The sequence below is a fragment of the Caretta caretta genome, chromosome 3 (genome assembly GCF_965140235.1).
Source record: "Caretta caretta isolate rCarCar2 chromosome 3, rCarCar1.hap1, whole genome shotgun sequence".
NCBI lineage: Eukaryota > Metazoa > Chordata > Testudines > Cheloniidae > Caretta > Caretta caretta.
In genome coordinates, this window is record NC_134208.1 from 184634609 (window position 1) to 184659526 (window position 24918).

The 24918-nt window shown below is 42.9% G+C and overlaps 1 protein-coding gene and 1 long non-coding RNA gene across 9 annotated transcripts in view; one reads left to right on the forward strand and one right to left on the reverse strand.

Moving 5' to 3' along the window:
- FOXN2 (forkhead box N2) overlaps positions 1-19569 on the reverse strand; it is a 130417-nt gene extending 110848 nt beyond the window's left edge. For all 7 annotated transcript variants that reach the window (XR_012667784.1, XM_048842960.2, XM_075127186.1 and 4 more), the window contains exon 1: positions 19430-19569. The gene's annotated coding sequence lies outside the window, so the exon portion shown is untranslated. The remainder of the gene's footprint in view (positions 1-19429) is intronic.
- The window catches only part of LOC142071639 (uncharacterized), a 115262-nt gene continuing 107967 nt past the window's right edge, over positions 17624-24918 (forward strand). For both annotated transcript variants that reach the window (XR_012667786.1, XR_012667785.1), the window contains exon 1: positions 17624-18001. This is a non-coding gene — a long non-coding RNA (uncharacterized LOC142071639). The remainder of the gene's footprint in view (positions 18002-24918) is intronic.

A 24918-nucleotide genomic window follows, 5' to 3' on the forward strand; every position in this document is an offset into this window, starting at 1 on the left:
GAATGGACCTGAAATCTTTTTATTTACTTATTATTGTTATTATTTTATTATTTTCTCTGGAGTCTGGACCTTGAGTATACCTTGACGAGGAAATTTGGACTTTGACAAAAAAATAATTGCTACCTTTGCTTTAATGCCTATCACTGAGTATTCATAATTCCTCACATAGTGTTTACACATGCATTTTACAATGATGTTGATCACCAGTGTGTCATCAGCTTTCATAAAAGATCTTACTTGATGTACTTTTATAATACAGTAATACTGTGTACACTCAGTTATTTATTTGAGGTTCAGACCCCATTTTTATAGCTAAGAAGCAACCTCCCTCACTTGTTAGGCTGACAGCTTTGCTTATCTTTCATGTTAATGTGCCTTCATGGCCACTGCCTAACTACAAGATTGGTCAGCCAAACAAATACACATTCCTTTGTCCAAGGCAGACTGTGCTCATACATTGCTTGCCAAAATTGAGAACATAATTTTAGCACATATGCATAACATTGTACGCACCCCATACATACATTACACAATTCGTTTTCTAATAATATCTTACATCACACCTTGTAGATATAGATTATGGCAATAGTATTTAGGTGTGATGAATAAGTCAAGAACCTCAAGAGTTGCTGACACAGTATTGAATCACCAATGGGCCTCTTTGTCGCATGCGTACAAAATAAAGTACGTATCAGAAATATATTAACGTAGGTGAACAGACTAAAGAACTATGATTAAAGTGAAATGGTGCTGGTGTTAGAGAAAAATTTACCTTTTTTTGGTTTTGTTTAGCACTAATAGGATTTTCATACAGCTAATGATTTAAATTCTCTTGATTTCAGATTGTAACTTTGCTTAGGCCTTGCCTACATGCGAGAAATTGACCAGAATAGCTATTCTGGAATAACTCCCCCATGTGGACATCTATTCCAAAATAAAAGTGATTTAATTCCAGAATAATTACTCCACTTTGTGAGTGGAATAATTATTCCAGAACAGAGTGTCCACATGGGGAAAACTACTCCAGAATAGAATCACAGAATATCAGGGTTGGAAGGGACCTCAGGAGGTCATCTAGTGCAACCCCCTGCTCAAAGTAGGACCTAATCCCCAACTAAATAGCTATGCCAGTCAATGTAAACAAAACCTAGTAAAATAATAAACCAAATTATTTATAAGAGGAAACAGTTCCACCAGTGCCACTACATTCTGGGTAAAATGGAGATGAAGCCTCACATAGTTACGCTATCTCAATTTAGAATGAAAGCTAGATATAATAAATACAGTATTCTCAAGGCAAAGAGAAAAGCACTTGCATTAATCAAGCTAAGCTATGAAAATACAAAATGATATCCTATACTTCTCATACAACATGGTTAAAAGGCACCAAAGCAGAAGAGAAGAATATAGTTTGTATTTGGATTAAATAACTCTGAAAAGAATGAAAAGCTGCCTATTACCATTCTGACTATTTTTGGTCAAACTGACTGTCTGTGGTAGAGGCTATCAATGCTGTTTGGCAACAGGCTTACTTGCACCCACCAGCTGCTGCTGCACTCTAATCCCACTAGGTGTGGGTTTTAAATCACTGAATTTTCTTTAGAAAGTATCCTAAAATCATTTTGGCGGCTGTATAATAGCATACAAAAACAACATAATAAAATACCATCCTGCTAAACTGCAATCACAACAACAAATGAGAGGCCCACATTTTAAATAGGAAACTAAAGTTAGGTAGTAAATATAGGGAATGCACTAAAAATAACTTTGAAAAAACAAAGCTTAGAGGTGCTACAGTGGGAAGGTACAAAAGATTATGTTTTATAGGAGGACAGAGCAAGTTACACACTATAGGGTCCACCACAGCAAGAACACAGTAGCAAGGCAGCATCAGATGCAATGGTGGAATGCTTACACAGAAAGTGATGTGTGAGCATAGATATCTGACAGTACAAGGATCAAGGAGCAAATCCTGATATAACCAGAGGCAACACTGTTAATGGATTACAGTAGTTCCAATTTAAAATCAAAGCATAGTCAATGATGTTGCTGAAAGACATTTTGGACTGTGTTGACCTGTCCCACTAATGTGGGCAAACCAAGTTCAACACCACTTAAAGCACGATAACAGTTGTCAAAGACTGCTGAAAAGGCTAATCATAGGAATTAAGAATCCTTAGGCCCCCTCATGGACCCAAATTAAAATCATGTTAAAGACATTTCAGCTAATAAGGCAGAGGTAGTCAATAGGCGAACCGTGGGCCAAATCTGGACTGCGAGACACTTTTGAACAGACCCTGAAATCTTTTTATTTACTGATTATCATCATTATTGGTTTTATTATTATTTTCTCTGGAGTCTGGGCCTTGACTATACCTTGACCAAGAAATTTGGACCTTGACAAAAAATAACTGACTACCCCTATAATAAGGAATGCATACAGTTTCTTTGGACAGTGTAGACGGGGATGACTGTTTTACAAGATGGCTCAGTCATCCCTGTCCACACTGGCCAGAGAAACCTTATTAGCACTTTGCTAACAGCAAGAACTGATTTGAAACCCCATTGTCATTAGAAGAATTTGAAATTTAATCTCAGCAGAGAACACAAAAGTCTGGAAAAATACTGAAGCAATAAGATACCCGCCATCTAATAAAAAGAGTCTTAACCTCATATAAAAATTGAGCTATGGGCTGAAAGAGAGCTAGTTTCTACTGATCTGAAAGCCAAACAACTTCATACAATAGGAAGAAAAGGGAAAGAAAACCTATTGTAAGATCATGTGATGAGATCTCTGGTATAAAGCTTCCCATATACTCTGACTCTAACTTCTCTAAAATGATTCCTGTACAATACTCACCATGTGGAACATGAACATGTCCACCCTTTACAACACAATAGCTACTCTTTCCAAGTTACCAAGTCATAGACATCTGGGCACTCAGCATTAAATAGTACTCGTCAGTTCTTTTCAAGACAAAATATGTTCCAGTATGTTTGTGCTTCTGAAGCTATGATGTTGTAGAGAAAGGAGACAAAGTACTCAAAGGTCATAAGGACACCATTGGACACCAGGCAGCATTTTTTTTTTTTTTTGTAGTGAGTAATTTACTACCACATGCCAATTCTATCTCACCTGACTTAAATTATACTTTGTGTGTACCCTGGGATATCACTATACACTTTTACCTAAAGTGATAAAGACAAATCAGACACTTCTCATCACATATATCAATGGTACTCAACCAGGGGTCCGGGGCCCCCTGAGGGCCGCAAGCAAGTTTCAGGGGATCCGCCAAGCATCGCCAGCATTAAACTCACTAGGGCCTACAGCAGAAAGCTGAAGCCCCGCTGCACAGGACTGCAGCCCGGGGCACCAAGCCCCAACACATGGGGCTGAAGCCTGAGCAACTTAGTACCCTGTGGCGTGGTACCCCGGGCAACTGCTCTGCTTCCTACCCCTTAACGTCGGCCCTGGCTTTTATATGGAGAAAAACAGTTGTTGTGGAACAGGTGGGCCATAGAGTTTTTATAGCATGTTGGGTGGGCCTCCGAAAGAAAAAGGTTGAGAACCCCTGACATATAATGTACTGTGTTATATAGTATGATTACATCCACAATGCAAAATTGAAAATATGATGGGAAGTGGATTTATTGCAATATAGGGATATACATGATATGTAAATATCCACTTCTAAATGAAAAAAGTCTCTTAGCTGCTTCTTGTTTTCATTGTGGATCTTTCTCTTGATACAGGGAAGCTTTGTGTAACTGTTCGAAAATAAAAATTCATAATTTGTGAAGTCTGGCTATGGACAGGACTTATACAAGTGCATACTTGCATATAAACTGTAAAGACTGGCAGATATGCTATATGATTCACTAAGTGAAAAAGCACAATACAATTTCTGCACAGGAAGTTACACAACACCATTTTATTAACCGTCAAGCAGGGAGCACACAAAGCAGATCTATCTATGTTAATGTGCTCACCAATTGCTAAATCAGACATGGAAATACAAGACAGTTAATTATAATATCTTATTTATACCAAAATATACATACTACCACATGGATTAACAACTGTCCCAAACCTGTGCAGCCAAATGAAATAAAATGGATGAAACTTAAACTGATGCTAAAAGCTAATATAAATTAAGTAATATACACTGCTGCACCCAATAAGCTGATAATCTTTATTTTGGGGGGATGAAAGGCCTGTAGGTCTATACCACAACACATCAGATGGTTGCCCCTCTTGAATTTACAAAACAAGAGTTTAGGTCCTGCACCTCCCCACCTCCCCACCCACACCTGCACCCTTCATCTCTCTGTCCTGAGGGGCTCCCTACCCTGCTACTACACTACATCTCTGCTTTGAGGGCACCTCTACATACACCTGCCCATCATGATGGAGGCACAGCCAGGCCAAATTTGAATGGTGGTACAACCCCATGAGCCAGGTTGAACCGACCACACCAAAACCACAACTTCAACAAACAGTGGTTGCAATTTTTGAACAAAAAACAAACAAATAAATCAAAAAACTTTCTTACAGCCTTGCCAATGAGTCAACTGTGCTCAGTATCCTTCACTCCCAATAGTTCCAGTGGGAGCTGAGGATGCTCAGCACCTACCATGAATCAGGCTCTGTGTTTATGAAGTGTTTTGAAACTGTGAGGTGTAATTTTATAGCTAAGTTTATAATTGCATTAAAAAAGGGGAAAAAAATTGAGACTTTCTAGGTAGTTCAAATGTAATACAAAATAAAAAGCAAGAAACCAAAAGCCTCTCGTTTGTGTAAGAGTGGGAGAGGTTAGAGTCGGGATATTATGTCAGAACTCTCACACTCCCAAGTACCTTGTACAGCAAGAATTTCTTCCACTCATCACATACACAAACTCTCCAGAGGCCTTATCAGAGATTTCTAAATGCTCTCACTAGAGATGAACAATCAAAGCAATAAAATAATCCCGACTAGTACACTGTGCATGTTCAGCCAAGCAAATATATGTCAATGTTTTTAAATATTACAGCTGGGTCGTGAAAGAACAGAGACTAGTACACCAGGGATTTGTGAAAATTCCCCTCCTTGCTCGACCAGTAGTAGCAAGACAATGAGCATTTCTATATTAGAAAAACTGCACCAAATATAAATATATTGATCTAGTTAGACTGGTGTAAACCCCTGTTGTAGATACACATAAGTAGACGTTAAAATGGTTTAAATCAGTTTATCTTGTGTCCATAAATTGCAAGCTAACTCTTGCTTAAATAAGTTTAATTTCACTGCCTCTGTATTATTAGGGATTTGCACTGGTTGAGCTAGGTTGATTTAAAATTTATTCAGTTAAACCAGTGCAAGTTTTCTAATATAGACCAGGTCTGAGCACCCGAGTCAGGCACAGTTGCCTATGGCAACAGCCTCACAGTTATTTAAACCTACCCAGGGTAAGTCTAAACATCACCATGTTAAAAACAGTTGAAGCGGCAGGAATCTTTTCTACACTAGTGCTCTGTGTTGCCAATACCACTGCAGTTCCCTACCAAAGCCAGAGACCGTGGCCCAATTCTCTGTTGCCCTGCACCTTGTGTAGCCATTTTCAACAGTGCAAAGTGAGCCATTATTCAAATGGCAGCATTTACACTCTTTTTGCACTAGCGTACATGATATGGTGCAAGTCAACAGGGAATCAGGGCTTAGTATTAAACACTTTAAAAAACACCATTTGTCCCCATCCATATTGACCAAACAGTGTTACAAACTAGTTCAGGCACAAAGGAGTTTCCTCTTTATGACTAAATGTGTTTTTAAAGTGGGATTAAACTACAAAACAAAAACAGAAATGATGTTAAGATCATATGTATTTGACAAAGATCCATGCTAACCTGGCCAGATACTACAAACTTGATTCTCCTCTGATTAACAACAGTGTAACTCCAATGGCATTATTCTTGATTTGCACCTGCGTAAGTGAAGGAGAATCAAGCCCTGTCATTCTGATTCAATAGCATTTAAACATCCATTCTTCACAAGTGTAAAATGATTAGACTGGATGCAAGGCAGGGTGGATAAAAATCCATGATTTTTTTAATTTACATTACATTTTTTTGATAAAATGCTTTTTGAGGAAAAAAGCCTATCTAAAAATAGTTTTAATAAAGATCCATGATGAGATATCTTTGAGCTATAACATAAGAGGGATTATAAATTCTAATTCTATAGTATGAAACAATATATTCATGTAAAGTTTAAGAAAAGTTTTGTAAATGTGTTCCAATAGTCCATGGAATAGGGACCCAATCTTATATAGTTCCAGGGGCTTCTGTATAGATCTTTTAGGTTAATCTTTCTATCTATCCAATGGGAGCAGAGAACAGTAGAGAGGCTAACAGAGTGAGTTTGCCTGGGATCTGCCTCAGAGGAGGTACGCTAAGGGCTGCATTGACGAGGCTGTGTTGGTGAGTATCTGAGTGTCTGTTGTGGGGACAGTTTGACCATGTGCTTGATTGGCTGTTTGAAAAGTGTGAATTGGGAGTGCTTTGTTCCAGGTGAGCCTTGAGTGTGCCTGACTGTTATAAAAAGCAAGTCAGCTGTGAACCAGCTGAGCCGTGAACAGCAGAGAGGCTAACAGAGGGAGTTTGCCTGGGGAGAGCCCACTGAGGCTTACATCTTGCTGGCTTCTCTGAGTAGTTACTACAACTCCTGAGGAAGCTCGTAGAAGGAAGGTAAGATGGATGGGGAGAGTTCAGCTGTTGTGACCTGCACTGGATGTGCCATGTTTGTCTTTCTTCCACAGGACAGAAGTGACTTTGTCTGTACAAAGTGCAAGCTGGTCTCCATATTGGAAGAGAAGGTTCAAGGTCTGAAGCAACAGGTATCGACCCTGCGTTGCATAAGAGAAACTGAAGATTTCCTGGACAGACGTCAGGATATGATTCTACAAACACAACATTCTGAAGATTCAGAGCAGACTGCACTGCAGGGACAGGAGGACGGTGAAGAAATTTGGCAGCATATGACCTCCAGAAGAAGAAAGGGGAGCGTCCATGTACCAGCAACACAGATACAGGTAAGTAACCGTTTTCATGTTCTCTCCACAGGTACTAATGCAGAGAGTGGACTAGATGATACATCTGAGGGAAGGGGACAGAAGGAGACTCTGCCGATTGGAAGGCATGAGATGCACTGTCCTAGGGTTGGGAGTTCCACGACCACCGCTCCTAAGAGAAGGAGGCGGGTGGTGGTGGTCTGGGACTCTCTCCTCAGGGGGACTGAGTCATCTATCTGCCATCCCAACCGGGAAAACCGAGAAGTCTGCTGCTTCCCAGGAGCTAGGATTCACGATGTGACAGAGAGACTGCCGAGACTCATCAAGCCCTCGGATCGCTACCCCTTCCTCCTTCTCCACGTGGGCACCAATGATACTGCCAAGAATGACCTTGAGCGGATCACTGCAGACTATGTGGCTCTGGGAAGAAGGATAAAGAAGTTTGAGGTGCAAGTGCTGTTCTCGTCCATCCTCCCTTTGGAAGGAAAAGGCCTGGGAAGAGACCATCATATTGTGGAAGTCAACGAATTGCTACGCAGATGGTGTCAGAGAGAAGGCTTTGGATTCTTTGACCATGGGATGGCGTTCCAAGAAGGAGGAGTGCTAGGCAGAAATGGGCTCCATCTAACAAAGAGAGGGAAGAGCATCTTCGCAAGCAGGCTGGCTAACCTAGTGAGGAGGGCTTTAAACTAGGTTCACTGCGGGAAGGAGACCAAAGCCGTGAGGTAAGTGGGGAAGTGGGATACCAAGAGGAAGCACGAGCAGGAGCGCGCGAGAGGGGAGGGCTCCTGCCTCATACTGAGAAAGAGGGACGATCAGCGAGTTATCTCAAGTGCCTATACACAAATGCAAGAAGCCTGGGAAACAAGCAGGGAGAACTGGAAGTCCTAGCAAAGTCAAGGAATTATGATGTGATTGGAATAACAGAGACTTGGTGGGATAACTCACATGACTGGAGTACTGTCATGGATGGATATAAACTGTTCAGGAAGGACAGGCAGGGCAAAAAAGGTGGGGGAGTTGCATTGTATGTAAGGGAGCAGTATGACTGCTCAGAGCTCAAGTATGAAACTGCAGAAAAAACCTGAGTCTCTGGATTAAGTTTAGAAGTGTGAGCAACAAGGGTGATGACATGGTGGGAGTCCGCTATAGACCACTGGACCAGGGGGATGAGGTGGATGAGGCTTTCTTCCGGCAACTCACGGAAGTTACTAAATTGCAGGCCCTGGTTCTCATGTTTCAGAGTAACAGCCGTGTTAGTTTGTATTCGCAAAAAGAAAAGGAGTACTTGTGGCACCATAGAGACTAACCAATTTATTTGAGCGTAAGCTTTCGTGAGCTACAGCTCACTTCATCAGATGCATACTGTGGAAAGTGTAGAAGATCTTTTTATACACACAAAGCATGAAAAATACCTCCCCCCACGCCACTCTCCTGCTGGTAATAGCTTATCTAAAGTGATCACTCTCCTTACAATGTGTATGATAATCAAGGTGGGCCATTTCCAGCACAAATCCAGGGTTTAACAAGAACGTCGGGGGAGGAGGGTAGGAAAAAACAAGGGGAAATAGGTTACCTTGCATAATGACTTAGCCACTCCCAAGCCTAAGTTAATTGTATCCAATTTGCAAATGAATTCCAATTCAACAGTCTCTCGCTGGAGTCTGGTTTTGAAGTTTTTTTGTTGTAATATTGCAACTTTCATGTCTGTAATCGCGTGACCAGAGATTGAAGTGTTCTCCGACTGGTTTATGAATGTTATAATTCTTGACATCTGATTTGTATCCATTTATTCTTTTACGTAGAGACTGTCCAGTTTGACCAATGTACATGGCAGAGGGGCATTGCTGGCACATGATGGCATATATCACATTGGTGGATGTGCAGGTGAACAAGCCTCTGATAGTGTGGCTGATGTTATTAGGCCCTGTGATGGTGTCCCCTGAATAGATATGTGGGCACAGTTGGCAATGGGCTTTGTTGCAAGGATAGGTTCCTGGGTTAGTGGTTCTGTTGTGTGGTATGTGGTTGCTGGTGAGTATTTGCTTCAGGTTGGGGGGCTGTCTGTAGGCAAGGACTGGCCTGTCTCCCAAGATTTGTGAGAGTGTTGGGTCATCCCTCAGGATAGGTTTTAGATCCTTAATAATGCGTTGGAGGGGTTTTAGTTGGGGGCTGAAGGTGACGGCTAGTGGCATTCTGTTATTTTCTTTGTTAGGCCTGTCCTGTAGTAGGTGACTTCTGGGAACTCTTCTGGCTCTATCAATCTGTTTCTTCACTTCCACAGGTGGGTATTGTAGTTGTAAGAATGCTTGATAGAGATCTTGTAGGTGTTTGTCTCTGTCTGAGGGGTTGGAGCAAATGCGGTTGTATCGCAGAGCTTGGCTGTAGACGATGGATCGTGTGGTGCGGTCAGGGTGAAAGCTGGAGCCATGTAGGTAGGAATAGCGGTCAGTAGGTTTCCAGTATAGGGTGGTGTTTATGTGACCATCGTTTATTAGCACTGTAGTGTCCAGGAAGTGGATCTCTTGTGTGGACTGGACCAGGCTGAGGTTGATGGTGAGATGGAAATTGTTGAAATCATGGTGGAATTCCTCAAGGGCTTCTTTTCCATGGGTCCAGATGATGAAGATGTCATCAATATAGCGCAAGCAGAGTAGGGGTGTTAGGGGACGAGAACTGAGGAAGCGTTGTTCTTAGTCAGCCATAAAAATGTTGGCATACTGTGGGGCCATGCGGGTACCCATAGCAGTGCCGCTGATTTGAAGGTATACATTGTCCCCAAATGTAAAATAGTTATGGGTAAGGACAAAGTTCAGCCACCAGGTTAGCCGTGACATTACCGGGGATAGTGTTCTTGATGGCTTGTAGTCCATCTTTGTGTGGAATGTTGGTGTAGAAGGCTTCTACATCCATAGTGGCCAGGATGGTGTTATCAGGAAGATCACCGATGGATTGTAGTTTCCTCAGGAAGTCAGTGGTGTCTCGAAGGTAGCTGGGAGTGCTGGTAGCGTAGGGCCTGAGGAGGGAGTCTACATAGCCAGACAATCCTGCTGTCAGGGTGCCAATGCCTGAGATGATGGGGCGCCCAGGATTTCCAGGTTTATGGATCTTGGGTAGTAGACAGAATATCCCAGGTCGGAGTTCTAGGGGTGTGTCTGTGCAGATTTGATCTTGTGCTTTTTCAGGGAGTTTCTTGAGCAAATACTGTAGTTTCCTTTGGTAACTCTCAGTGGGATCAGAGGGTAATGGCTTGTAGAAAGTGGTGTTGGAGAGCTGCCGAGCAGCCTCTTGTTCATATTCCGACCTATTCATGATGACAACAGCACCTCCTTTGTCAGCCTTTTTGATTATGATGTCAGAGTTGTTTCTGAGGCTGTGGATGGCAATCACCCTGATATCTGCTGGGAGAGTAATACAGCAGTGCACAGACAATCCAAGACGTTTTTGGAAAGTGTAGGGGACAATTTCCTGGTGCAAGTGCTGGAGAAACCAACTAGCGGCAGAGCTCTTCTTGACCTGCTGCTCACAAACCGGGAAGAATTAGTAGGGGAACCAAAGTGGATGGGAACCTGGGAGGCAGTGACCATGAGATGGTCGAGTTCAGGATCCTGACACAAGGAAAAAAGGAGAGCAGCAGAATATGGAACCCGGACTTCAGAAAAGCAGACTTTGACTCCCTCAGGGAACTGATGGGAAGGATCCCCTGGGAGAATAACATGAGGGGGAAAGGAGTCCAGGAGAGCCGGTTGTATTTTAAAGAATCCTTATTGAGGTTACAGGGACAAACCATCTCAATGTGTAGAAAGAATAGTAAATATGGCAGGAGACCAGCTTGGCTTAACAGTGAAATCCTTGCTGATCTTAAACACAAAAAAGAAGCTTACAAGAAGTGGAAGATTGGACAAATGACCAGGGAAGAGTATAAAAATATTGCTCTGGCATGCAGGAGTGAAATCAGGAAGGCCAAATCGCACCTGGAGCTGCAGCTAGCAAGAGATGTTAAGAGTAACAAGAAGGGTTTCTTCAGGTATGTTAGCAACAAGAAGAAAACCAAGGAAAGTGTGGGCCCCTTACTCAATGAGGGAGGCAACCTAGTGACAGAGGATGTGGAAAAAGCTAATGTACTCAATGCTTTTTTTGCCCCTGTCTTCATGAATAAGGTCATCTCCCAGACTACTGGCACTGGGCAGCACAGCATGCGGAGGGGGTGACCAGCCCTCTGTGGACAAAGAAGTGGTTTGGAACTATTTAGAAAAGCTGGACGTGCACAAGTCCATGGGGCTGGATGCACTGCATCCGAGAGTCCTAAAGAAGTTGGCGGATGTGATTGCAGAGCCATTGGCCATTATCTTTGAAAACTCATGGCGATTGGGGGAAGTCCCGGACGACTGGAAAAAGGGTAATGTAGTGCCCATCTTTAAAAAAGGGAAGGAGGAGGATCCGGGGAACTACAGGCCAGCAAGCCTCACCTCAGTCCCTGGAAAAATCATGGAGCAGGTCCTTAAGGAATCAATTCTGAAGCACTTAGAGGAGAAGAAAGTGATCAGGAACATTCAGCATGGATTCACCAAGGGCAAGTCATGCCTGACTAATCTAATTGCCTTCTACGACAAGATAACTGGCTCTGTGGTTGAGGAAAAAGCAATGGATGTGTTTTTCCTTGACTTTGGCAAAGCTTTTGAAACGGTCTCCCACAGTATCGTTGCAAGCAAGTTAAAGAAGTATGGGCTGGATGAATGGACTATAAGGTGGGTAGAAAGTTGCTAGATTGTCAGGCTCAATTCGTAGTGATCAATGGCTCCCTGTCTAGTTGGCAGCCGGTATCAAGTGGAGTGCCCCAAGGGTCGGTCCTTGGGCCGGTTTTGTTCAGTATCTCCATAAATGATTTGGAGGATGGTGTGGACTGCACCCTCAGCAAGTTTGCAGATGACACTAAACTGGGAGGAGAGATAGATACACTGGAGGATAGGGATAGGATACAGAGGGACCTAGACAAATTAGAGGACTGGGCCAAAAGAAATCTGATGAGGTTCAACAAGAACCTGCACTTAAAACGGAAGAATCCCATGCACCACTACAGAGTAGAGACCAAATGGCTAGGCAGCAGTTCTGCAGAAAAGGACCTAGGGGTTAAAGTGGACGAGAAGCTGGATACGAGTCAACAGTGTGTCCTTGTTGCCAAGAAGGCCAATAGCATTTTGGGATATATAAGTAGGGGCACTGCCAGCAGATCGAGGGACGTGATCGTTCCCCCTCTATTCGACATTGGTGAGGCCTCATCTGGAGTACTGTGTCCAGTTTTGGGCCCCACACTACAAGAAGGATGTGGAAAAATTGGAAAACGTCCAAAGGAGGGCAACAAAAATGATTAGGGGACTGGAACACATGACTGATGAGGAGAGGCTGAGGGAACTGGGATTGTTTAGTCTGCAGAAGAGAAGAATGAGGGGGGATTTGATAGCTGCTTTCAACTACCTGAAAGGGGGCTCCAAAGAGGATGGATCTAGACTGTTCTCAGTGGTAGCTGATGACAGAACAAGGAGTAATGGTCTCAAGTTGCAGTGGGGGAGGTTTAGGTTGGATATTAGGAAAAACTTTTTCACTAAGAGGGTGGTGAAACACTGGAATGCGTTACCTTGGGAGGTGGTAGAATCTCCTTCCTTAGAAGTTTTTACAGTCAGGCTTGACAAAGCCCTGGCCGGGATGATTTAGTTGGGGATTGGTCCTGCTTTGAGCAGGGGGTTGGACTAGATGACCTCCTGAGGTCCCTTCCAACCCTGATATTCTATGATTCTATGAGTCAGTGCTCAGTCTAGAAGATACGATCAGAGATGTTTAGTTTTGCAGTTCTCAAACTGTGGATTTGTCCAGAGATAACATGTTTGTTAACAGCAAAAATGTTTTTAAAGAAAGAAAGAAAGAAAGAAATAGAGGTGAGAAATAACAGACCTCAACCTTATTTTCCCTCTGCAAATTTGTGTACACAGAGTCAATCCCTTACCTCTCTCTAAAAGTGCAAAGTTTCTAAAAGTTCAGTGAATAGAAGATTGTTGGGGGTGGAATAGATCTGGACAAAGAGAAGAAGTCTGGAGATAAATGTGAGAAATGAGGGACAGGCAGCAGAAACAAAAGTGAAACTGTTTGAGCAGCATATTCCAGAAGTCTTGAGGTCTTTCTGAGTGTAGCCTGCATTGATTTGAAATCTACCAAACCATTCTCTCACTAGAAGGGAAAACCTATAATGGCAGCAGGATGTAAAAGAGACCCAGTCTGGGAATATGAACGATTCAAGAAATATATGTTTGCTGATGATGTTTTAAAGAAAGTCCCACCAGTGAACTGGAGGAAGTGACTTAAGCACTTGGATTCAGAGACTGAAGTGATAATCTCACTTTTAACAGCAGTAGCTTCTTCTGCCAGTGCAGAAAGAATATTTTCTTCCTTTGGACTAATTCATTCCAAATAGAGAAATCATTTGGGACCTGAAAAAAACAGAAAAGCTTGTTTTTCTTTTCCAGATTATGAACAAACAGGAAAATGAAGGTGAAGACGACTGAGTTAGCTGCAGAAGCCAATATTTTAAGTTTCTCATGTTGACATCGCTGACATAGTCAATTTAATTTGTTTTGTTTTTTAAAAATATTTCATTTAACTATTTTAGTTTAAAACAAGTTTAACAAAAACAAACCTGATTTTAAAAAACTTGAATGTTTAACTAAATTCAAAAATTCATATGCTTGTTTTGTTATATTACATTTGCTGTTGAAGAAAAAATCCAGAATACAGAATGTTGTTGTTTTAGTTAAATGAAATAATTTAAATGTCTGTCTGGTGATGTTCTCCTCCTAATACAGCATGGCAAGAAAATCCTCCAAATGTTAATGAGTAACCTGTTGAATTAGAGATAGTTCACCTCCCAATGACTTCATGAATATCTGCTTCAATTACCTTTGGTAAATGAAATAACCAAACAATCATTCATTTTCTGATATAGCTCTAAAACTAATCTGATTTTTTTTCAAAATAAATCACTTTAAAAATGTATAGTGTGTACCTTCTAAAAATGAAACCTACATCTTTCTCTGAGTTGTGAAGAATATGTATTAAGGTTATAACAACCAACAAGAATGTACTTTTATGTAGAAATCCATGATTAAATCAAGTCTTCCTGACTAGTGATTTAAATCACCCTGATGCAAGGCAGTGGAGAATCAGGACCACTGTCTAAATAGGTTATGCAAACCATATTTAAAACTCGTTCAGCAAGCATGGTTTAATTGTCTGTGTGGAAGGAACTTAAAATCTCTGGGGGGAGAGAGAGGTGAGAAGAATTCTGAAAGCTTTTCCAACATTGTTTCCTCTCTCATCTGTCTGCAATGAAACCTCAGACTACCTCTGTCTCTTTCCTTTTGGGTTTGGGATAAAGATGAACTGTTTAAAACAACTTAAATACTTTGTGTGTGTATATATTTCTGCAAGCTTCTTTTGGGACTTACTAATAATTATTAAGGGTTCCATTCTCCTACCTGCAGAATAAAAGCAGCTCCAATTGCAGATAATTGGGTCCCACAAGGGAAAATGATTTAAAGTCTATCTACTTGTAATCATTTCATGCATGACATTGCTCTTCCCCAGCTGACTACCTGTGTATCACCCACTTTCTCTGAAAATTTAGGTTTCTTTTTGTTTGTTTGGAATACTATTTCACTGAGAAGCAGAGCTCAGTGCAATGGCTCTCATTTGTCTACTTTCACTTGTACATCTTGATGAACCTTCAGATGTGCTAACAGTGGCTGATACTCTGAAGCAATAGGAGTTTAATAAATCATGTGTCTTTCTTGAAAGTAGGAGAGAGAGTTTTTGAAAATCCTATAAAACTTTCTCTCAATGTTTTTAAGCTATCACAGGCCCAAGATCAACTCTTGAAAAGTCACTGGCCAGAAGATATGCTCACTGCCAGCATTCAAAGTGAGTGCAGTGAATGGTTGAAGCATCCCAGAAATTTCAAATACATAGCATTTTTGAAGAAGCAATTCAAAAGCCTAGCTATGGGGTACAGTGAAAGTATGTTGGGGCCTCAACTACTGTATATCTGTCCTCTGACACATCAAAGCATGGTTTGGTTTAGACCAAACCATGCTTTAGCTATGTTTGGGATAGCTGTTTTGTAACCAAGTTCCCCAATACAACTGCATTACTAGTGTGTATGGGTACAATAACTGTGCTTGCACTAAAGATTTTTTTTTCCCCACAGGGAGCAGGGAGGTAAAGAATTTCCCCCTAGTGCTACAACTAAGGTTGCACAAGTAGTAGCACCAGTGGGAGCTGCAGTACTATTTGAATTACTGAGACAGGCAGGTCTATGCCTGCCCATAACTAAAGGCCCACACCATCAGTTAAGCCCAGGCTACAATAGATTACTGAGGACAACAGATGAAAAAAAAGTGGGAGCAGGAGTGAGGTCGAAGGTTGAAAATCCGGGATCCAGAAGGGGGACAACGAGCAGAGAATCCCCCAGCAGTTCCCACTGCTCCTCAAAGGTGTCTAGGGAGTCAGTGGACACTGCCCAGAGGAATTCTGCCCAGAAGTATGCTTGGATAAGGGACCAGGAATAGGCCCCAAAGTCACAGAGCACACCACCCAACTTCCTACTTCTGGAGCGATGGACAGCCACCTTGGCCAGTGCCAAGAGGAGGCTGGGGAGGATGTCCCATGATTGTGGAGGCCACAGATACAGTGTGCAAAGATCAGAAGATGCAGGGAAAAGTGCAGTCAGAACTTCAGTAAGAGGTTCTGGATGATGCAAGGAGGGGCTACAACCTGATGAACCCTACACAGATGTGTGCCAAGGTCTCTCTCATGCCCCAAAAGGGACAGGTGTTGGGGGAATTTGTAAACTGCACCAGGCAAACACCCATGCTTTCAGTTCCATGGAGGAGCCACCAACTAGTATCCCCAGTAGGTCGCAGAATCAGGGTAGAGTATATATTCAGGACCAGAGAATGCAAGTTAACTACCCCTGAGAAGAACAGGGGAAGTTCACACCTCTCAAGCCATTCTTTCATGCTGTCTGTCTGCTGATTCAATTACACAGTACTGTACCAGTTCATAATCAGGTTATCTTCACAGCCATAAAATAAAATATAATTTAGCACTTCTAGCTGTTAATTAGATATCAGTTTTGCAGATATTTGTAAGTAACCTACAACCAGACACCAAGGAAAAGTTTCCGACTCACTACTGGCTATAAAAAATAATCCATACCCTCTTAAGTTTGCTTATATAGTTATAGGAACAAAACAAAACTTTCCATCATCATATAATTTAGTTAAGTTTGAACTGGAACAAAGATCAGAATTGCGATGTTACATTTTTTCCTACACCATCAAAATCATTCAGTGTAACATCTCTGACTCACAGTCTACAACCCCCAATGTTATGGCTCAGATGGGATGCTGAGGGCATGTTATCCCCACTCACCAATTTATTAATTTAGTTTTGAACTCTCATATCAATGTCCTCCTCAGTATAGGACTATTGCATTCTTTCTCCTGGTTCCCTCCCCTCTGTACTTTTTTTTTTTTTTTTAAACATAGCTGCACCATTGCCTTAACCAACCCACTTCTGTCAAAGAATTTTCCCATTCTCACCAAAAAGCAGGATACATCACAGTGCAGTAAAATGGTGTTATATTTTTTCATTTTGTTTTGAGTAAAACCCTTAATTTAATATAAACAGCGTTAATTTATTTCTGTTGAAAAGCTGAGGGTTAAGAAAAACTGAAATCCATTTTACTACTACTGTATTATTCATAATGTGCCCAAAAGCATATTCAATGGGATACAAAACACAGAAGAACATGGCAATCTGATCAACTGCCAGTCAGTTTTCTGGGTTAATTTAAGACACGGTGGCTAACATTTTCATTACAACAACCAATGCAAACATTATTATCATAAACACACACAAATGCATACGCACAATTTGTGTACATATATATACATACACAATACTGCTTTTAAAGCCCATTTATATACCTAAAAACAGATTAAGAGAAACATCTGAAAACCCTGACAAAAAGAAATATGTTTTTAGGTATCTCAAAAGTTTGATTGGTTTCAGAGTAACAGCCGTGTTAGTCTGTATTCGCAAAAAGAAAAGGAGTACTTGTGGCACCTTAGAGACTAACCAATTTATTTGAGCATGAGCTTTCGTGAGCTACAGCTCACTTCATCGGATGCATACCGTGGAAATTGCAGCAGACTTTATATACACACAGAGAATATGAAACAATACCTCCTCCCACCCCACTGTCCTGCTGGTAATAGCTTATCTAAAGTGATCATCAGGTTGGGCCATTTCCAGCACAAATCCAGGTTTTCTCACCCTCCACCCCCCCACACAAATTCACTCTCCTGCTGGTGATAGCCCATCCAAAGTGACAACTCTTTACACAATGTGCATGATAATCAAGTTGGGCCATTTCCTGCACAAATCCAGGTTCTCTCACCCCCTCACCCCCCTCCCAAAAACCACACACACAAACTCACTATCCTGCTGGTAATAGCTCATCCAAAGTGACCACTCTCCCTACAATGTGCATGATAATCAAGGTGGGCCATTTCCAGCACAAATCCAGGTTTTCTCACACACCCCCCACCCCCATACACACACAAACTCACTCTCCTGCATCACATCCAGGAAAAAATTTCCTAGTAGAAAAGGGGGATTGGGCAGCAGGAAGCCCACTCCATACACACTAATGTCTCGTAAGAGCAACTAACACTGCAGAGATCTCAGCAGTGAGCCAAGTACTTCATCCAAAAGCGCAAGAGAAAAGAGAAGACACCTAGAACGAGGGCTAAGGTGCCGCGCCAAGAGTCGGTGAGCAGCGGCGGCAGCAGCAGACTGGGGGCCGAGCTCCCTCTCTCTGGAGCTCATGGGAACCGGTGAGTGGCACTTTCTGGCTCTTTGTCGGGGCTGTTACAGACACACACTCTCCCAGAAATGCCTATGACTTGCTGGGCTGGTCTCAGCTCTCCTGGCCACGTGCCTGTCACAACCCCAACCAAAATGGGGGAGGTGCACATGATCCGGGGCGGGTGCGTGAAACTCACCTTGCACGCATCAGCTGCTGTCTTCGCTAATGGAGCCGCGCGGGGTGGGGAGGGGAGGCCAGAGGCCCTTTCTGCAGTTGGGGAGGGTTATGTTTTTACGGGCAAGAGGGCTAACACCTCCTCTCCTCATCGGGCTGGCTCAAGCAGGAAAGGCACCTATAAGGAACTGCAGTGGGTGCTATTCTTGGCGCACCACCTTCTCCCAGCCACATGCTCCTTAGAGAGCCTCTTCCCCTCCCCCTCCCCCAGGAAAACGGGGGCATATGGGGAAGGAAGAACCAGTTCAACAACAATAAGAGAGTTGCAGGACGCAGCCCAGCTGCCAACCTCACTCTCCAACAGGGAGGAGAGCATCCCTCCTTTGGGGGAGTCATTTTACGGCAAGTCTCTCTTCTCTGGAGGGATGATTGTACCGGGGGGGCTGCGCAGGAGTCACTCAGCGCTGACTTCAGATCTGCACTCCTGGCACGCGTCCTCAGTGCTGGGGGGCTGCGAGAGCGTCCCCTTCTCATGTCAAACCCGGAGGGCGATCTCGGCACATGCTTTGTCTTAGAGCGGGCGTGAGGGTTCCGGACCTTACCCAGCCTCTCTGGAAGAGACCCATGCGGAACACCGACCCAGGCAGCCCCAAGTCATCTGCATCAGCTTCCTCGCCTCCTCCATTATTTACCCTCTCCCCCATTGCGCGCTATCCATGTGCGCTTGCTCACGCGCGCCGCCGAGCAGCCCTTCCTTCTCCCTCTCATCACACATACGCGGCCCCCGGCCTCTTCCCAGACCCTGGCAGCGAAAACAAAACAAGGCTCCCTCCCCTCACGAGTCACACTCGAGCTCTCCAGAGTCACCAGCCCCCTGAGCAAACTGCTTCATCTCCCTCCATATTTATTACAGCACTTTTAAAACATAGACTGTCCTCTGTGCGGCCGCGTGAGCGGGACAAACCCCAATCCACAGCCCACCTGTCCGTGTTAAACTTCCTCTCCCTGCCCACGTTTGTTATTTTGAATCACAATTTCCTTCCAGCCCCAATTAAGAACAAACCCCCTTTATACATCCCACCTCTGAGAGACGGCAGCGATCCCCCCCGTGCTGCCACCCCTCAGAGCAGGAAACACGCTCATCCTTTAACCACATGTATGTTCTCTGTCGATGCAGATATTCTAAAATAAAACACACGCAAATATAGGCTGGGAATCTCTCTGCTGGGGGGTGGAGCAAAATCCCCCCCTCCTCCCAGTTAATAATGGGGTTCATACTCACAGTAGTCATGAAGCTGTGCGGCTGGGGGAGAGTGGACACAATATGGCAGCAGGCCCGCAGGGGTATGTGGCAGCGATCAGCAGCAGCTTCTGCTCCCTCTCTCCCTGCGCAGCAGCAACACCTCCCTCTAGTCTCTCGGTCTCCCCATAGCAACACGGCACCCAAGCCACTAACCCCTCCCCCCCTTCCTATACTTACCACACAGCCTTCTCCTCCCCCTGTCCAAGTGGGCTGGCCCCCTCCCCTCCTGCTGTCATATGCAGGAGACGAGTCCATTGCTGTGGAGGGCAGGAGGGGAATGAAGAATAGCTTGTGAGTAGTTCATTGCAAAGGGGAAGGGGGTGACTTCCCCTCCCTGCCAAGTTCAGTGTGTGTCTCTGACTGGGGGTTCCGTTGTACTATGTGGGAGGAAGGAGGCTCCTGGGATCAGTCACTACAGACACTAATGTAGCTCCTGACCTTCTGCCTGAGGTTTAGACTATAGTCATAAGGACTGTGCTCCACAATCTCCGTCCATCCATTTATATTGAACTGAGACTGCCTTTGTACCAAAGCTGCAACTTTTTGTCCTCAAACCCATCCATTGAGAGATGGTGTGGCAGCACCATGACCTTGCCTTGAAAGGTTGCCCTGTGGTGTGAAACCATCGTGGGCCCTGGAACTGATTTTGGGAACACACAGCCAGCCATCCTTCAGCATAATGTGTGTGGCCCTGACCAAACAGGGACAATCATAGAGATACCCCTTTCTGGAAAAGTCCTGTAGAATTTAAAAGGGATGAAGCCAACAGTGTTCTTATAGAAATGTAATAGGGTCCTATAGAAGTTACTCTCAAAAGCCGGTAGAATACACCATTTCTCTTAGGCTTTCTGGGCCATCCTATACAATTCTATAATAGTGATATAAATCTTTATTCTTAATATGGTCTGGAAAATCAACAGAAAATATAGAATTTTATATAAAGGATTATAGGATTTTCCTGTAAAGGACTAGGACAGCAAATCCAGGAAATTATACCCACTTTAAGTCCTGCTTCCCCCCTACCCCCAATCCCTCGGCAGTCCCACGTTCCCCAGGACCTAACTATATGCTAGCAACTTAGTTACTTATGTTTTGTTTTGTAAAGTGGATATTTTTGGCAGCATAAAATGCTCCATTTCCAAAGAGATGAAATCTGCTTTATTTATTTTTTATCCCTCTGGAGAGATAATAAGGTTTCCAGCTGTAAAGACCACATGCCACTGTGTTTGTTTTGTGTTGTACTGCTTTGTGCTCACTCATGCCTTTAGCTTTAAGCTCTTTAGGGCAGGAACTTTGTTATTTGTTGAGCAGGGTTTACAATGCTGTGTACACTTGCAGTTTTACAACATCATAATAGGATCTGGGAAACTAGTTGTAAGGAATAGGGAGAGATTTTGCATTTCCGATCCCCTCACTCCTTGGTAGGAAGGTGTCCCATCCCCTCCCTAAGGTTTCCCTTATTGCAGAGGGGCACTTGGCCTCTGATGCATTGCAGTCACTTATTTGAGGGAAGGACAATAATGTAGTTGTACGGGGGAATCCTAGGAAATTCTCTCATTCCGCATTAGTTGTTTCTGTTTTTAATGTTAAATAATTTCCTAATCAGGAAATTGTTCCTCTACAGAGCTACGAACTGATCAGTCAACCACATACCTCGTTTGGAACCAGAAGTACGCAATCAGGCAACAGCAGAGACAAAAAAAAAAAAGCAAATAAAGTACAGTACTGTGTTAAACATAAACTACTAAAAAAAATAAAGGGAAAGCAGCATTTTTCTTCTGTATAGTAAAGTTTCAAAACAGTATTAAGTCAATGTTCAGTTGTAAACTTTTGAAAGAACAACCATAACACTTTGTTCAGAGTTACAAACATTTCAAAAAGAAAAGGAGTACTCGTGGCACCTTAGAGACTAACCAATTTATTTGAGCATAAGCTTTCGTGAGCTACAGCTCACTTCATCGGATGCATACTGTAGAAAGTGTAGAAGATCTTTTTATACACACAAAGCATGAAAAAATACCTCCCCCACCCTTCTCACCTGCTGGTAATAGCTTATCTAAAGTGATCACTCTCCTTACAATGTGTATGTTAATCGAGTTGGGCCATTTCCAGCACAAATCCAGGTTTTCTCACCCCCCCACACACACACAAACCCACTCTCCTGCTGGTAATAGCTTATCTAAAGTGACCACTCTCCTTACAATGTGTATGATAATCAAGATGGGCCATTTCCAGCACAAATCCAGGGTTTAACAAGAACGTCTGGGGGGGGGGTAGGAAAAAACAAGGGGAAATAGGTTACCTTGCATTATGACTTAGCCACTCCCAAGCCTAAGTTACTTGTATCCAATTTGCAAATGAATTCCAATTCAACAGTTTCTCGCTGGAGTCTGGATTTGAAATTTTTTTGTTGTAATATCGCAACTTTCATGTCTGTAATCATGTGACCAGAGACATTGAAGTGTTCTCCGACTGGTTTATGAATGTTATAATTCTTGACATCTGATTTGTGTCCATTTATTCTTTTACGTAGAGACTGTCCAGTTTGACCAATGTACGTGGCACAGGGGCATTGCTGGCACATGATGGCATATATCACATTGGTGGATGTGCAGGTGAACGAGCCTCTGATAGCATGGCTGATGTTATTAGACCCTGTGATGGTGTCCCCTGAATAGATATGTGGGCACAGTTGGCAACGGGCTTTGTTGCAAGGGTAGGTTCCTGGGTTAGTGGTTCTGTTGTGTGGTATGTGGTTGCTGGTGAGTATTTGCTTCAGGTTGCGGGGCTGTCTGTAGGCAAGGAGTGGCCTGTCTCCTAAGACTTGTGAGATTTCTTGTTAAACCCTGGATTTGTGCTGGAAATGGCCCACCTTGATTATCATACACATTGTAAGGAGAGTGGTCACTTTAGATAAGCTATTACCAGTAGGAGAGTGGGGTGGGGGGAGGTATTTTTTCATGCTTTCTGTGTATAAAAAGATCTTCTACACGTTCCACAGTATGCATCCGATGAAGTGAGCTGTAGCTCACGAAAGCTTATGCTCAAATAAATTGGTTAGTCTCTAAGGTGCCACAAGTACTCCTTTTCTTTTTGCGAATACAGACTAACACGGCTGTTACTCTGAAACCAAACATTTCAAAGTTATGAACAACCTCCATTCTCGAGGTTCTACTGTATGTATTTTTTTCTGTGGTTTGGATGATTCAGGGCCAGTCTTAATGATTCACAGGACATTCCTTCTGGGAAGAGAGGTCAGATCTAGCAGCACTGAGGTTTTTGCCCACCTGTCAGCAGCACACAGAGATTTCTTCCCCCACACTCATGGAGCAGAACCAGATTCATAAATAGGGTTGACTTGTGAGCTGCAGAGTTTGCACCAGACTGAAGGTCCAGACTCTCAGTATCCTAGTTTGCTCATGCCTAGGGTTGGCCCTGATTATCACTTGCTAATGCACTATGATTTCTTTTTCCCTGGTTTGCTGCTTCAGCCAACTTTTCTGTGGCTTTTCCTCCCCCAGATGGGTAAGGGAAGTGCACTTACATTTAATTATAATTATTTATTATTAATTGATTATTTTATTAAAAGTAGCTAACACTCTCGCATCTTTGACACCAAAAACAATTAATCAAAACTAAAACTAGCAAATGCAACAACACTTTGCCCTTCCCCTGCCCACAAATATTGGTCACCATCAAGCCCTGCCTTCCCCCAAGGCTCAAGTAAGTAGGCTTTAACCCAAGCACGCCAACAAACCTGGACTATATCAGATCAAGGGAGGAGTAGTTCCAAAGCTGAGAACTCCCTCAAAAAACACTCTTTCGCCCTTGCCTTTAGATCAAGGAGCTAATGCTTGAGCACTTCTGCTGGTCACAATTGTGGCAATATAGAGAGCATTAGAAAAATTACCACATGACAGTAATGCTGTTCTGTGCGCATGTCCTCCAGGCACTCTCCCCCTGCAGAGGCACTATGGGATGGCTGCTCAGAACTTCATAGCATAAAACAGGGGTTCTCAAACTGGGGGTTGGGACCCTTCAGGGGGTCACGAGCTGTCAGTCTCCACCCCAAACCCTGCTTTGTCTCCAGCAGTTATAATTGTGTTAAATATATAAAAATATGTTTTTAATTTATAAGGTGTGGGGGGGGTCTCACTCAGAGACTGGCTGTGTGAAACGGGTCACCAGTACAAAAGTTTGAGAACCACTGGCAAAAAGGAAGGCATGGTGGTGCATAAACATGCTTGACACATGACTATGGTGTAATAAAAGGTCTTCCAGTCTGCCCAAAGCCACACCTTCCCTATCACATAGGGTCTTTTGTTCTCAATACTGAGTATTGTTTGGCCATTTGAATCAGGGTGTGTTGACCACCCTTTTGTCCAGCCACTCTGCAACACTAAAGGAAACCCATTTGAATTCAATTACAAATTCAATATCCATTTGAATTCTGTTTCAGTTAGGGCTCCAGTCTGGGCCACCAGCTATCTGAACAGTTCTCACCTACTTGTTGCTTGAATACATTTCAGTTCTGACCTTTTAACTTTAGCTATTCACAAATTTTCCATTAAAACTTTTTTTATAAATATTTGATTTCAGTAGGAAAAAAACTTCTATCTTTTTCCTGTGGGAAAAAAGTAGAATGTGAAAGAAGAGAGGTTTTTTTAATGTATTTTTCCCCCACTAAAACAATTTAATACAAATTCCATTACATTTTTAAATTTTTCATTGAAACAAAAAAATAAAGAAAATTTCAGCTGAAACAAAACATTTTAATTTCTTTTGAAAATTGTCACAAAATATGCTTACTTTTTTCTAACCAGTTCTGCTCTTAACCACTGAGGTTCTGTCCACACTTGCCTTTTTGACCCAAAATTCCACTTCGGTGCTACCACTAATTCAGCTCCATCACTAATACCAATTATGGGAGCACTAGTGTTGTCCTTTGGAGCCTGTGTTTTTAATCACTCCTTTGGTGGTAAAACGACAAGTGTCAAGTGCACTGTCTATGCTATTGGTACCATTGCAGGAACTGAATCACTTGTAGCAATAGGGGGATAATTTGATGGTGGAGGGGTGAAATTAGAAAGGACCTGGGAGGATACCTGTAACGATTTTAATATTTAATCTTTCTGCTTTGTATCATAATCAGGTTTTCATCACAATAATGTTCTTCTTCACACCCTTGTCATAACTATATCACCTGAAAATATGTTTAAGAAAAGTAAATAATTCAGGTTAAGACACACAGAAACAGCAGTACCTCCCGTAAGCTTGGTTACACAGACCATTGCAATCGTATGGCACCCGTAAGCAGGCTGTAAACAAATTGGTATGCCCATTGTATATTCTGAGGATTGTGCTCAACCTGCACTCTTGCGCCAAGGAGAGGAAAGGCAGTGCTGGACACCCCTATTTATACTCAGAAAAATGCTTAGCCACCAACCACAAGGTGTTTGGACATTTGC